We start from the raw sequence: 14580 nt of genomic DNA on the forward strand, positions 1-14580 counted from the left end.
CGGGCTGACATCTGCTACGACTGGAGAAGTCCCCGGGGGCGGTGGGAGAATGGGGACTGGGGTGCAACGAGCTTCCTAGAAAAAGCAACCTGTGCGTTGAGACCAGTAGGATGAGTAAGAATCAGCCAAGGAAAGGACGCAGGGATGAGGACAGAGGTCCAGGCAGCAGCACCAGCACGCGCGAAGGCCTAGCGGTGAGACTCAAGTCTTGGATCACTTCTACTAAACCTCAAGTTCCTCTCTCCCAGCCCTGGTGGGTGGCCCATCCCAGCAGCTCTGAACCCCCTCCCCACTTCCAGACCGGGGAGACCCCCACTGGCACCTCTGGCGGCTAAGCCCATATTCAAGGCCTTCTCTCCCAGCTGAAGTTCCTATTTGAAATGTTTTCACATGTTTATTTTTGAAGGGGGATGGGAAGAGAAAAGGGAGTCCTGAAGGTCTTTTACTTTTCAGAAAAAAAATTAATAAATAAATAGAGCCTCAAGAAAAGGGCATGGAAAGGTCTCTGCATCTGTAACCACTGAACAAATTAAAATTAGCTCATTTAATCAGCTCCTAATGGCCTGGCTGTCCCGAGTGGGCCCTGGAACACAGCAAACTTCACAGCAGAAATGCACGGGCCAATGTCAGTTTATCCTACAACAAAGGGATTTTCTAAATAGCGCGATCAAAATGCAGCAAAGGCGGGGGAGAGCTGGGGAGACAGAACTCGGCCCCCCAGATCTTGGTGGGCCCCACCTCCCCACTTTGTCCCTTTGAATGGAATTGTTCTCTCGGCTTTTGTTCTAATTATCCAAACATATGTGTAACTATTCTACAAAGTGTGTTTTAGCCAGCAAAGGAGGTTAACACTTGCCCCCACCATACGTTCCTGGGGCCCCCAGCAACATCTTCCTCTCCCCCATTACCTCCAGCCTCCCAGGTAGGCACAAATGCACATACAGACACACACACCTACACACACGGCAGTCACATACCCACATGGTTCTGCAAAAAGTCACACGTCACGTACAGTTCCATATACATAGTTCTATGTGTGCAGTTCTATGCATGCACAATTACATGCACACAGTTACTCTACCACACACACAGCCACAGCGCTCTCAGGTTCCTAACAGCTGGAGGTGGGAGGCGCAGCTCACCGGACCCCCAGGGAGGGCCGCTGTGCACGCACCTGAGGCCCAGGCTGGTAGCAAGGACTCTTATTTCCCTGGAGTGGTTTCTCCACGTAACCTGCCACCTGGGCTAAGTCATTAGGGCAACTGAGGAAGGGGAGCAAAAGGCCAGGGAAGAGGGGCCGGTGCCAAGGGGAAAAAGGGGGTGTGTGATGCCAGGGCAAGCCTGGGCCAGCGGCCACTCCCAGACCTGGTGGGGAGGCTGGAACAAGGCTCCTCTGCCAATGCCAAGCTTATCTCCTAGCCGGCCGACATGCAGCCCTAGAGCCCTGGTGCTCAGCCCCGTGGGTCATCAGTTAGTCTGGATTCAGCCCTGGCTCCACCATTCACTAGCTCTGAGCCTTCACTTCCTCCTCCATAAAATGGGAAGAAGCTCCGGCCCCAGGGAAACGCCATGCTGACTAAATTGGAGAGTGCAGCACACTGCCCAGCACAGAACAAGCTGCATCAGCCTTTGGCACCGCTTCCTTTATATCCAAGAGCCTGGTGACCCAGGAGGGGGTCGGACGGTGGGTTAGTGATGCAACCAGAAGACAGCTAGTTGTCTCGTAGTTTTCACTGTCTTACCCAACCCCAATCCCTCAAGTGAAGGAGGGAGAACTTAAAAAGTAAATCAAAGACATTAAACAGGGTGTAGTGAGGAGGACACGGCAGCCCACTCCAGTGTTCTTGCCTGGAGAACCCCATGGACAGAGAAGCCTGATGGGCTACAGCCCATGGGGTCACAAAGAGTTGGATCCGACTGAAGGGACTTAGCACGTATGCAAGGAGTAAATGACCAGGACGATGGGAGTCTGGGAAGGTTCTGACTTGAACAGCAGCAACCTGGGTCTGTGCCAATGTTATCCTCAAGTCACAGAAATGGAAACTGGGCTCTCTGTGGCAAGCGGCTTGCAAACAAGTCTGCCTGGATCAAGGCCGCTTCCCTGCCCCTTCCCGTGGCAACAGTTTCTGCAGAGCCTGCTCTCCAAACCGCAAAGTCCACCCAGAAGACCCATGGAGGAAACCGACACCTGAGGACCATCTCCAGAGAGCAGCTCTTGGGACAGGAGGATCAGGCCACTCAATCCACCCCAGACCCAGGAGGGCAGCCCTTCCCCACAGTGGCTCATGAAGGCCTCAATACCCCCGGACGTCCCGTGTCAAGGAGAGATCAGGAACCGCCCTTGCCTATGTCACAGACTTGGAAACTGAGCCCCAGAAATGGTGCAGGTGGGAGACCCAAGCTGCCACAGCTCCCAGGTGACTCCCAATGGGAGCTGAGTCTGCAAGGCTGGAGTCATCCTAGGCTGGGACTCCTACCCTCCTTCCTGGCCCAGCCCTCATCCAGGCAGCTCCTGAGACCTATTCTATAGGACCCCCAAGGAGTGTTCAGAAAACGGACCTCGACATGGGTCCAGCCAGCAGGTTCCACTGCGTTGGTAGTGGCTGTGACCAGTCCTATAGAAATCCCCACCTCCATCTGACTGGCAGGGTCCAGGCCCAGGAGACTCAGAACCACCTGGGGCAGCCTCAGCATGGGCAGCGAAACCTGGGAAACAAGGTCCGGTGTCACCAAGCCTACAGATCCCACATCCTGCAGGCTCCCCCAGCCCTGGCCCCCTCAAGCCCCAGGCCACCCAGGAGACAAGAAGCATGGGCAGTGGAGGTCAAATGCATGGGCTTGGGTTGAAGCTTGGCCCTGTCACATGCATGCTGTGTGACCTGGGGAAAGTGATCTCCCCTCTCTGAGCCACAAACCTCAACTGTAAAATGAAGACAGTGAAAAGGGATGCCTCCCTCCCAGACTTGATGATGGAAGGGGATGCTGTCTGGAAAGTATCTAGCTCAGCGTCTGCCCCCGGGCCCAGTTGGTAACCCTTAGTAAGCTCAGGGAGTGTGGTAGGGGGAGAAATAAGCTCAGGGAATGTGGTAGGGGGGGAAAAAGGAGAGCCTCAAATCTGACTCATCTCCTCCACGGGCGTCCACAGAGCCCTAGGCCATCACACACAATGGGCAGGATAAGGGGCACCCTTCCTCTTTCAGATTCAGCAGGACAGGTGTCCCCAAAGACTCAGGCTCACACTCCCCTCCAGGGTCCCTGAACCAAGCCCAGCAGGCAGCTAATGAGGCGGCCCAGAGTGTGCAGCCCAGCCAGGCTGACGCAGGAGGGTGGACCCCGAGGCCCCTCAGAGAGCCCCGGGTTTCACTCTCTTACGATAAGGACTCAGAAGAAAACCACAAGGGAAAAAAAAAGAGTTGGCAGTCTTGCCCCCACCTGCCGCCGTGTCCCACCACACGCAGCGGCCCGGCTGGTCTTGCCTCCTGCTTCTGGGCCATGTGGCCCTACACTCCCCACCCTGAGCCCCTGTTTCCACTCTCTGGGGCTCTGGTCACTCGCAGGGCTGCAGTGAGGGTCAGAGGAGAACAGAGTCTGTGTGCTGCTACTGCTGCTGCTAAGTCGTTTCAGTCGTGTCTGACTCTGTGCGACCCCATAGCCGGCAGCCCACCAGGCTCCTCTGTCCACAGGATTCTCTAGGCAAGAACACTGGAGTGGGTTGCCAGTTCCTTCTCCAGAGCCCTGTGTGGATGCCCTGTAAACTGCTACCAGCGGGCCCACAGGTGGGATCACCGGCGAGGACTGCGTGAGAGGCCAAGGGCAGGCACGACCTGCCCACCCCTCCTACACCTGGGCTGTGGCCACAGGAGAAGCGCTAGGATGGGGCGCTCCCTCCAGGGCCCCAAATGCAGGCAGCATGCAGTCAGCGGCTGCTCAGCTGTCTGCCTCCATCCTGGCCAGCGCAGAGAGAAGCAGCCACCCAACACAGCACACAGCACACAGTAGGCAACTGGTCAGGGTTTTCCTAACCTCTAGCCCTCGGACAACCTGCTTCTGCAAAAGAGACCAGTGCAAATGCCCACAAGGGCTCCCCGCAAAGACAGAACACGGAATCTGCGCTCATCCACACTCAGACATCAGACCCCACGGGCCATGCGGCCCAGGAAGGATGGGGTGGGGGTGTCTGCCCACTCACAGGCCGCCAGGGATGCTCCTCTCTGCTCAGCTCCCTCTCTGCCCAGCAGAGAGGCTCAGATGAAAGAAACCATCTAGCTAGGGGGACGAGACTCTGGGCCCTGAATTCCAGGCCTGTCTCACTCTGCCCCATGAGCCAGCTGTAGGCGACCACGGCCCTCCTTTCTCTGAGACTCGGTTTCCCTGAGCGCTCCAGCTCCCCCTGCCTCAAAAGCCGTGAAACTCCGGTGACACAGCACACTGCCTCGCTCCCAGCCAAGTAGGCTACAATTAATCTGAAGCAGGAATTTTCTTAATTGCTGGGTTTTACAACCCAAACAGAAGAGATAAAGTACAGCTAGTTGACAACACTGGCTTGAGGCAAGACAGTTAAAGCATCTTTTGTGTTTGGGAGGAGGGGGAGCTCTTTGAAAAGCTGGTGTGGTGTGAATGGATTGCACCTGGAGGACCAAGCTGAGGCACTGCCCCATGAGAAAAATGTTCAATTCCCTTAGGGAGCCAGGCCAGAAACACTGGAGGGGGGAAGGCAGGGGCGAGCATCTCAAAGGACCGCGTCTTATCAGGGAGTAAAAGAGAAATGTGTAAATAAAGGGAGGTTCACCTCCAATTTTCCTAATTGCCTTCCTTCACAGGCACATGCTGTTCCACACCCCGCAGCCCCTTCGGAAGGTGGTGTCAGAGCCAATAGGATTCCCACGACTAGGAAGGCCGAGCATCCTCATTAGCCACACAGGGCCGCTTGGGGGGCACCAGAGAAATGGTGTCAGCAGGCACCAGGCAATGCCCCTCCAACAGGAGGACGGCTGCCCCCCAGGGGAGGTGGAGGAAGATGTGTGAAGGGGTTCCTTCAGGCCCAGGATCTTTCAGGGAGCTACAGAACTGGCAGCAGCCACCTCCGAAACAGACACAAACCACGAGCAGGGAATCCAGCGGCCAGCACCTGGAGCCGGCAAGAGTCAGCCCTTCCTGTGTGTCCCAAACACAAATCAACCTGCCACGGGGCATCCCACCTCCTACCCAAGTGCACCAGTCGTGCTGTGAGGGACAGAGGTCGAGCAGCGCTGTTTTGTTGATGAGGTCGAAGGACAGCTCTGCCCAGTGCTGACTGAGCAGGATTCTGTGTGTGAAGCCTCATATATCTTGCACATGCTGGTCCACAATCCCCTACCCGAAACCCTCGAAGCCAGATGTGTTCCAGAATCCAGACCTCTTCAGGTTCTAGAAAAGTAACAAACTGCCTTTCCTTGGTATCTGGCAACACCTCAGAAGCAACTGAGCACAACAAAACGTAATTCACCACCATAAATTAAACTCTGTAATTTAATGGCTCACATCAGCCAGGTCAAATCTGGCTGCCAAATGAGTGGTGGTTGTTGTTGATGTTCTGTCGCTAAGTCGTGTCTGACTCTTTGTGACCCCATCTACACCAGGCTTCCCTGTCCTTCACTACCTCCAGGAGTTTGCTCAAACTCATGTCCATCGAGTCAGTGATGCCATCCAACATCTCATCCCCTATCGTCCCCTTCTCCTCCTGCCTTCAATCTTTCCCAGCATCAGCGTCTTTTCCAATGAGTCAGCTTTTTGTATCAGGTGGCCAACATATTGGAGCTTCAGCTTCAGTATGAGTCCTTCCAATGAAGATTCAGGGTTGATTTCCTTTAGGATAGACTGGTTTGATCTCCTTGCTGTCCAAGGGACTCTCAAGAGTCTTCTCCAGCACCACCATTCAAAAGCATCACTTCCTCAGTGTTTAGCCTTCTTTATGGTCCAACTCTAATATCCATACATGACTACCGGAAAAACCACAGCTTTGACTAGATGGACCAAAACTTCTGGTTTCAGGCTTTCTGGAATTCAGAATAGTGAATAAGGGATTCAGGACCTATACTATACAGTCCATGGAATTCTCCGGGCCAGAATACTAGAGTAGGTAGCCGTTCCCTTCTCTAGGAGATCTTCCCAACCCAGGGATTGAACCCAGGTCTCCAGCATTGCGGGCGGATTCTTTACCAGCTGTCTTTAATCTTCCTAGGGACACTATAGGGGAGAATCCGCTGCCATTCCTCCTTTCCAGAAGAGAAAGTGAAGCATAGGGAAGTTAAGAGTAATTTCCCCACGGTGACAGAGCAGTAAGTAGGGGAGCCAGCCGCCTAGCCTGAGGGTCTGTGCTCTCCACCCCAGAAAGTCCTGACCAAAGTACTGAATTGCAGTTTAAAAGCTTCCTGAAAAAAAAAACACTCAAGCATATGTGAACGTCCCCAGTGGACCCTACTACGTGTGCGGTATTTGGGTTACCCCACCAGGAGGCGCCCTACCTGGAGGCTACCCAGACCCTGAGGGCATCCCACACCTGCCAGGGTCCTTGCTGGAGCCCAGAAGCCCAGGGTAGGTTTCCACCAGCAGGTGAGACTCCCCACCCTGCCCTGGTGCCCAGGTAATTACTCCCCACGTGACACATTCTGCACAGATCATTTTACCTACAGCAAACATGCTAAACACATCTCCTGTCTAGGAGAAATGGGTCACACGGTAATCCCATTTGACAGAGACCAGGGTTTCTGGGTCCAGAAGATCCCCTGGAGGAGGAAATGGCAACCCACTCCAGTGTTCTTGCCTGGAGAATCCCATGGACAGAGGAGCCTGGTGGGTTACAGTCCACGGTGTCGAAAAGAGTCGGACACGACTGAAGCAACTGAGCATAGAAAAGTACAAGAGCTTCCAGCTGGACTCCCAGAGGGCAGGGACCCCATCTCTTCAAAAGATGTGCGAGCCCCACAACTCCCCAGGTAGAGCTCTGGTTGTCTCTGGCTTGTCTTCCTTGGCGATTTTTTTCAGCTGCAGGGAAAGACTGCTGTATAAGCAAAATCCTGATGCCCTATTACCAAATAATTACATGATAATTTCGTAGGCATTAAGACACTCCCACCGGTGCAAGCCATGGTGTCCAGCCCGAACAGAAGCCGCCCCGGACAGTGAGTGCTTGTTAAAGAGAACTCCAGCGTTGAGAAAGACCCCCAGCTGCAGTGCTGGCCCGTTCTTTCTGTGCTCTGATTTCTAATTAAAAATTAAAGCAGGCACCTTTCTTCAGAAATCCAATTAGAGAGAAGCATCAAACTGATGGGCCAAAGCAAGCACATGTGTGCAAATACACATGAGGACACGCGTGTGTACTCGCACACGCACGTGCAGGCACCCAAACTGATGGGCCAAAGCAAGCACATGTGTGCAAATACACATGAGGACACGCGTGTGTACTCGCACACGCACGTGCAGGCACCCACCCTCCTTCCTGCCTCAGCAGCAAATCCCGATCCAGTCTTCCGTTCAGTCAGCACGGATGGTGGTAGCGGTGGTGGTTTAGTCTCCAAGTCATGTCCAACTCTTGTGACCCTATGGCTGTAGCTGCCTGGCTCCTCTGTCCATGGGATTCTCCAGGCATGAGGACTCACCAGTTTCTGGGCACAGCACGTGACCAAGAGGAAACAACCCCGAGCCCATGCCTTCAGGAGCTTATTCTTTAAAGGAGACTGAGGAAAGGGCACGAGACAAGGCAGACCACGGCGGACCATAAAAAGGGTGTTGTTAGACGGAAGTCAGGTCTGGCTGGCCGATCACAGGTGCCACCATGGGGCAGACCAGACCTCACGCTGGGTCTTAATTGATGGGGGAAAAATAAAAAGCCAAGGGGCAGGTAGACAGAACATTCTGGGCAGAGGAAATAAGGGCAAGAAAGACAGCTGGCACGAGAATGGAAGTTATTCCAACAGATGGATGGATAGTTAGAGAGATAGATAGAAAATAGGTAGATGTCAGTATTACCTACTACATGTACTTTTATCTTATGTAAATTGAGCTATGCATTCAGCAAAAAGACAGAAATAGCCTGTGATTCCACGTTATCTGAGAGCAGGCACCCAGGAAGGGTCAATTTGAACGTAACTTTGCTCTTCCATCCATCAGCCTGTGTCCCATCACCCTCTCCTACCACGGGCACCTCAGTCAGAGTGCCCACAGGACTTTCGGTGTGTATACAACCAGTGCACAGAGTGCTCGCGGCTGGGTTGTTGCTGCTTAAGTAGCTCAGTCATGTCTGACTCTTTCCTGACCCTATGGATTGTAGCCCACCAGGCTCCTCTGTCTGTGAGATTCTCCAGGCAAGAATACTGGAGTGGGTTACCATACCCTCCTCCAGGGGATCTTCCCGACCCAGGGGTCCAACCTGTGTTTCCTGCTTGGCAGGCAGATTCTTTACCGCTGAGTCACCAGGGAAGCCCACCTGGGTGGGTAGCAGCCCAATTCATGTCTCCAACAAGCGTCAGTGGTCCTGCCGTGTGTATATGACTTCCTGCCAAAGTGCATACAGAGCACTGTTCCAGTTTACAAGTAAGGACAGCAAGGTCTGGAGAGCTGATGCCACTCTGCTGCAATCACAGAGGGGCAGAGCCTACGTCTGACCCCAGGCAGTGTGGCCCCAGAGTCCAACCTCGGGACCACTAGACAGAGAGCAACATGAATAAAGTGGTATTTCAACAGATTCATCAGTCAACAGCCCATGAGTGGGATGGGGCAAAGAGAAAGCAGAGAACAGACACCCAGGGGAGCCAATGAAACACCCCAGCCTGGAGGTGCTAAGGGGTAGACTCTAAGAATGAGGCCTCAGAACAGACTGATGGCAAAGAGAGGGGTATCTAGGGGTGGCAGGAGGTCTAGCATCTAAGTGAAGAGATTTTCTTCAATAAACTACAATCTGTGAGCTACTGGTGACGAAGTTTTCTTAGAAAGGAATCGCCCCAGTCCTTCCCCACCAGTCACCACCAGCCCTTCCCCACTTCTCTCTTGATGGGAGAAAACACTATCATCCCAAGAAATCCTGAGAATATCCTTCCCACCACCCACATGGACAGGATGGTGGATAGACAACTTAGAACTGCTCAAGGCAGAGGGGGAGGTGTACCTGTGGTGTGAGTATTCATCTTCCCCTGAAATGATGCCATGCACTTCCTCATGCCAACATTACAGGACTGTGGGAAGAGTGCTAGAAACAAGAGTCAACCTTTCCAGCGGATCTACTAACATGCTGTGTGACCCTGGAGACATCACTCAACCTCTCTGAGCCTCGGTTGCCTTTATCTACTGAGTCACACACACAATAAGCATGTACACATGTCCCATTATGTTCCAGGTGCTGGGTTGGGAGTAGAGAGAGGACAGTCTGTCCTACACGACTCATGGGGCCAAAGCCCGCCCTGGATACAATGCCAGGAGTTGCATGTCCCCACCCATGTGCTGGAATGACTGCCCTGGTCATCTGTGATTAGGTGGGGGTGGGGAGGAGTCTTGGGAATTCTAGAAAGTTCAGCCACTCCCAGAATCCCCTATCTGCTGGGCCCATGCCCAGCACCAGGGGCAGCCTGCCGCCCCACCACTCCATGGCTCCATCAGCCGGGACGGGTCAGGTAGAAGCTGGGGAGCCTGGCTGCCACGGCCTCCGCCACCACGGCTGCCACCGCCCCGCCCCCTCCTGCCAGCTGCCTTTGCGCCTGCTGCCGCCGCTGCTCATTTCCAGGCAAATGTTCTAGTTAATTAAAACACACCCAAGTGCTCACACGCACATGAAGCCAAGCTACAAAATCTGCTCTACCCAACTGCAGCTTCTTTTCTCCAGCCTGGGATCCACACCGGCAAGGGAGGTTTCCCAAGCTGCTGTTATTGGCACCAAGGTTTCGCTTGTACAGTCCTACTGGGCACACAGGCTTATATACAAGGCATGTGCAGGCGCACGTGTGTCCATGCACACACACAGACTCATTCTTGCTCCTTACACGCATGTATGCAGGGTGTGACACACATATACCTATGTACACGTGTGTGCACATGCTCACACATACATGCACACACCCACAGGGCTCCCTCCTCCAGGAAGTCTTCTCCAGCTACACTGACCCTCCAACTCATAACATCAGCCACAATTAATACATGAACACTCAGAGCAGGAGGGGATGCATGAACTGATAGACGACTCAGTTGATCCTCGATGCATCCAGCAATCGGGAACAGCACAGCTCTGGCCCTGAGCCCCATTTGGGTGCTCGCTGGATCAGTAGAATAGACTGAATTCCCCAGGGAAAGAGGATCCAGGAGGGTATAATCTCTTGCACTTTCACCTACGCTGCGGAGCTCTGCCAGGCATTAACCAGGACCCATGGACACACACGTATGAGTACACCTGTGACGTGTACAGCCCACGTCACCAGAAAACTCACCTTCCCAGATCTGGACATCCAAACCAACCAGGAGCTGGTGAGACAGAGATCTGACCATCAAGGCCAGGAGATGGAAAGCAGCTCCCTTCAATGGGACTGAGCTCCAAGAAAGGCAGCAGAGTGTCTGGTGGTCCACGGGACTTCCTAGCATTCTGGGCCTAACATGGGTCCACAGCCATCAGAAGGCAGGTGACTCTAGCTGATAAAACAGCCAGGATGAAACAGCTAGCTATCTGCCCCAGCATGCATTTCTAGCATACTCCATGTCCACCAAGATCACCTTGCTGGTAGGAACCAGGAACAATCACATTCTTGATGAGGGTTTGACAGTCATGCAAGAATTCAGTCACCTAGAGCCCTGGATGAGGCCTGGCAAGGATTTCTGTTCAAGGAGAAGGGGGCAGCTGTGTTGGGTACCTCAAACTGCATCACATGGGCAACAGGTCATCTAATTCATGCCATGGGACTGGCAAAGCTCTCTGCAGAGAGTACAGACATAGCTTTTGAAAGGGTGTTTGGAAAAGAGTGAAGACAGTGGCCCAGCAGACATCTCAGTCACCCACTCAAATTATGGTCGCAGACCAACAGCTCAACATTGCCTGGGAGTTTATGAGCAGGGCAGCATTCCAGCCCCCATCTGGACCTGCTGAATCAGAACCTGCATTTTACAACATTCCATGAAATTAAAAGATGCTTGCTTCTTGAAAGAAAAGCTATGACAAACCTAGACAGCATATTAAAAAGCAGAGACATCACTTTACCAACAAAGGTTCATCTAGTCGAAGCTATAGTTTCTCCAGTAGTCATGTGGGGACGTGAGAGTTGGACCATAAAGAAGGCTATGTGTGTGTTCATAGTTGCTCAGTTGTGTCTGACTCTTTGAGACACCATGGATTGTAGTACACCAGGTTCCTCTGTCCTTGGGGCTTCTCCAGGCAAGAATACTGAAGTGGTTTGCCATGCCCTCCTCCAGGGGATCTTCCCAACCCAGGGATCGAACCCAGGTCTGCGTCATTGCAGGCTGAGCACCAAAGAATTGATGGTTTCGAACTGTGGTGCTGGAGAAGACTCTTGAGAGTCCCTTGGACTACAAGGAGATCCAACCAGTCCATCCTAAAGGAAATCAACCCTGACTATTCATTGGAAGGACTGATGCTGAAGCTGAAGCTCCAGGACTTTGGCCACCTGATGTGAAGAGCCGACTCACTGGAAAAGACCCTGATGCTGGCAAACATTGAGGGCAGGAGGAGAAGGGATGAGATGGTTGGATGGAATCATCAACTCAATGGACATGAGTTTGAGCAAACTCCAGGAGATAGTGAGGTACACGGAAGCCTAATATGCTGCAGTCTATGAGGTCGTAAAGGGTTAGACATGACTGAGCACCTGAACAAAAACAACAGTTAGTAATTGTGATTATCTAAAAGCAAAATAAAAATATAGTTCTTTCTTTAAATTTATGTGTTCAAACAGCTATTAAGTTCTCAGGATATAAGTACTTGTTATTTGCACCTGACTCTTTGAACAAAGGGAACTATTAAGTAATTCTTTTGGCTTAGAGGTACCCTGAAAAAAAAAATCACAGACGCTAAGGTATAATGATCCAAGAAAGCTGGGAACCTCTGAACTCTGTATAGGGTGTGGTCTGGGTGACAGGGACACAACAGGGAAGAAGGCAAAGTCCTGCCCTTTTAGGATTGACAGTCTGGTGGGAGAGATGGACAGTAAGGGGGCAGGTAATCAAATCATCCTGTAAGATGTTAGGCATCAGTAATGAACAAAAAAGTGAAGCAGAGTGAAGTAACATGCATGAGCCCTGCTTTCCGGCTCTGTCCTCTCCCTGTCATCATGTCCCCACGCCAGACACCTTTCCTCTCTCTCCTCTCATGCCTACACAGCTCGTCACCAAGTCCTGTCCATCCCGCATTCAGCCGGGTCTCAAATCTACCCACCAGCCTCCCCAGTTTGCTCCCATCGCTTGAGCCCAAGCCACTGTGGCTGGCTGGTTTTTCGGTTGTTGCTTGGTTGGTTTGGACCACCTCGTTGGCCCCTAACAGGATTCCCCATGTCTAGTCCAATCCAGATACAGATCTTTGCAGAGCACAGGTCCACTCACGTTGCTGTCCTGCTTAAAATCCCCTTGAGACCTTCCCACTGCTCCAAGCAACTCACAACTTCTCCAGCCTTGGAATCAGATTGGACCTGCCATCCTCATTTGTTTTCCCGTATTGCTTTTCACACAGAACCTGCTGTTTATCCACAGCAACCACCAAAAGCCCAGCTTTGCAAAGATGTGAAGTCATCAACAGGAACACAGAACAATCTAATGTTGAAATGGTGGACAACCTCAAGCTAGTAGCTCATATCATGTACAGTAGATGCTGAGTACTGCTGTGTTCCCCTTGAAAATTTAAAATATACCACAGAGCTCTGACAGATGAGCTCTGCCTTGGCCCACAAGTTGGGGAGATCAATTTACTGAATGAATGGATGGATGAATAAATGAACGAGGAGCATTAGGAGAATCTGAGACACGAAATTGAATCCTCACTCCATACGAATGTTCACAGATCCCTGTGAATACTGGTTGAAGGATGCCATCCCCAGCTGCTTCAGAGCCCACTGGGTCTCCCTCTGGGTCTCAAATCTGCTCAGTAATATTCAGGTAAAGAACCATCAGTATATAGGTCAGGAGCCATCAGTATATAGGTCAGAGCCTTCAGTATACGGGTCAGGAGCCGTCAATATGCAGGTCTGGAGCCATCTTCATTTGTAAAAGCACAAACTTTAAGCCAGACAAGTGCCAGTGTCTGTCAAGGCTAGTGGAGAGAAATAATTTTCTAAGAAATGTTCATGTCCCTCAGCTCCAAGGAACCCCAGAGTTGGGACAACAGGCCTATCCAGTAAGAAGACCAAAAGGCTTCCCAGATTTTGGAAGTCAGGGGTTCAGGCCTCAGGAGAGCAACACAGAAAAACCACATGGGGGACTCAGTACAAGCGGGAAGGGAAGCAAGCGATGAAGGTGGGTTTGGGGAAACGGCCAAAGCACAAAAGGCCTTCTTTGTCTTAAGCATCGGCAGCAGCTGCGCTGGTTTGGGGAAAATGAAACCCACCAGCATCCAGACTAAGCCGCTTCCAAGTTTGAGTGGGAAAAGAGACATGGTTCTCTTTCGGCACCTTCTTTCCCCCTGGGCAGCAAAGCTTTGGTTCCTGGATGCTTTTGAGGGTGGGAGAGGAGAGAAAAACTCATGTGTGTATTAACACTGTCAAGATCACGTCAGCGACAGGCTTCATAAAGCAAACGGTGCAGATTTACAAACCTTGGCGTTGGAAGGACTGACGGACAGGGAGATTAAATGGCAGAGTGTGTGCAGCAAAGCGGAGGCTAATGAGACCTCAGACCAGATTGTTCCACCACAAATGTCAGGGACTTCAAAGTGACGGCTCCCGGCCCGTTGTGCAGTGAGAGAAGCCCACGGGCACGCCCAGCCCCGCGGCCTCTGCCACCACCCGCAAGCCTGCTCGGCGCTCCTGGAGGCTGTGAGGGTTGTGAGCTGGGCTTCCAGCCCACACACTGTCTCATCTTCCAATATCGGAATTCTTTCCAGGACTTCCCTGGTGGTCCAGTGGTTAAGACTCCGCACTCCCAATGCAGGGGACCCAGGTTCGCTCCCTGGTCAGGGAACTAAATCCCACTCACAGCAACTAAAGGGTTCACATGTCCAGCTGAAGACTCTACATGCCACAACTAAGACCCCAGGGCAGTCAAATAAACAAACATTAAAAGAAAGAATTCTTTCCACGCCCTACCCAGCACCCCCTCGGCACGCTCCATCTCTGCTCATGGCTGACTCCTCCCTTCCTCCCCAGCCCCCTCTATCCCCCTCCTGTTTCTCAAGGTAGGGACCCCTTGTCCCCCATCTCCACTTCCTCTTCCCTGTCTGCTTGCTCTCATCCTATCCTCTCTTCCTCACCCTCAGAGGGTCTGTCCCGCCTCCCCTGCCTGCTTCCCCCTCATTCCCTCCTCCTGAGCCTCTTTCTCTCCATCCCCCCTTTCCATCCCAGTCCTCAGGCCCCTCTCTCCACGAGGGAGAAAGGAGCCAGGGAACGGGCGGAGCTGCTGGGGCTT

At 52.6% G+C, this 14580-nt stretch overlaps 1 protein-coding gene and 1 non-coding gene across 3 annotated transcripts in view; one reads left to right on the forward strand and one right to left on the reverse strand.

Annotated features, from left to right (window-relative positions):
* ZNF423 (zinc finger protein 423) overlaps positions 1 to 14580 on the reverse strand; it is a 345953-nt gene that overhangs the window by 173732 nt on the left and 157641 nt on the right. The window lies entirely within an intron of this gene.
* Positions 14064 to 14136, forward strand: TRNAG-CCC (transfer RNA glycine (anticodon CCC)). The gene has a single exon. It is a non-coding gene; the product is annotated as a tRNA-Gly (tRNA).

This window comes from Bos indicus, chromosome 18, assembly GCF_029378745.1.
Source record: "Bos indicus isolate NIAB-ARS_2022 breed Sahiwal x Tharparkar chromosome 18, NIAB-ARS_B.indTharparkar_mat_pri_1.0, whole genome shotgun sequence".
Taxonomy (NCBI): domain Eukaryota; kingdom Metazoa; phylum Chordata; class Mammalia; order Artiodactyla; family Bovidae; genus Bos; species Bos indicus.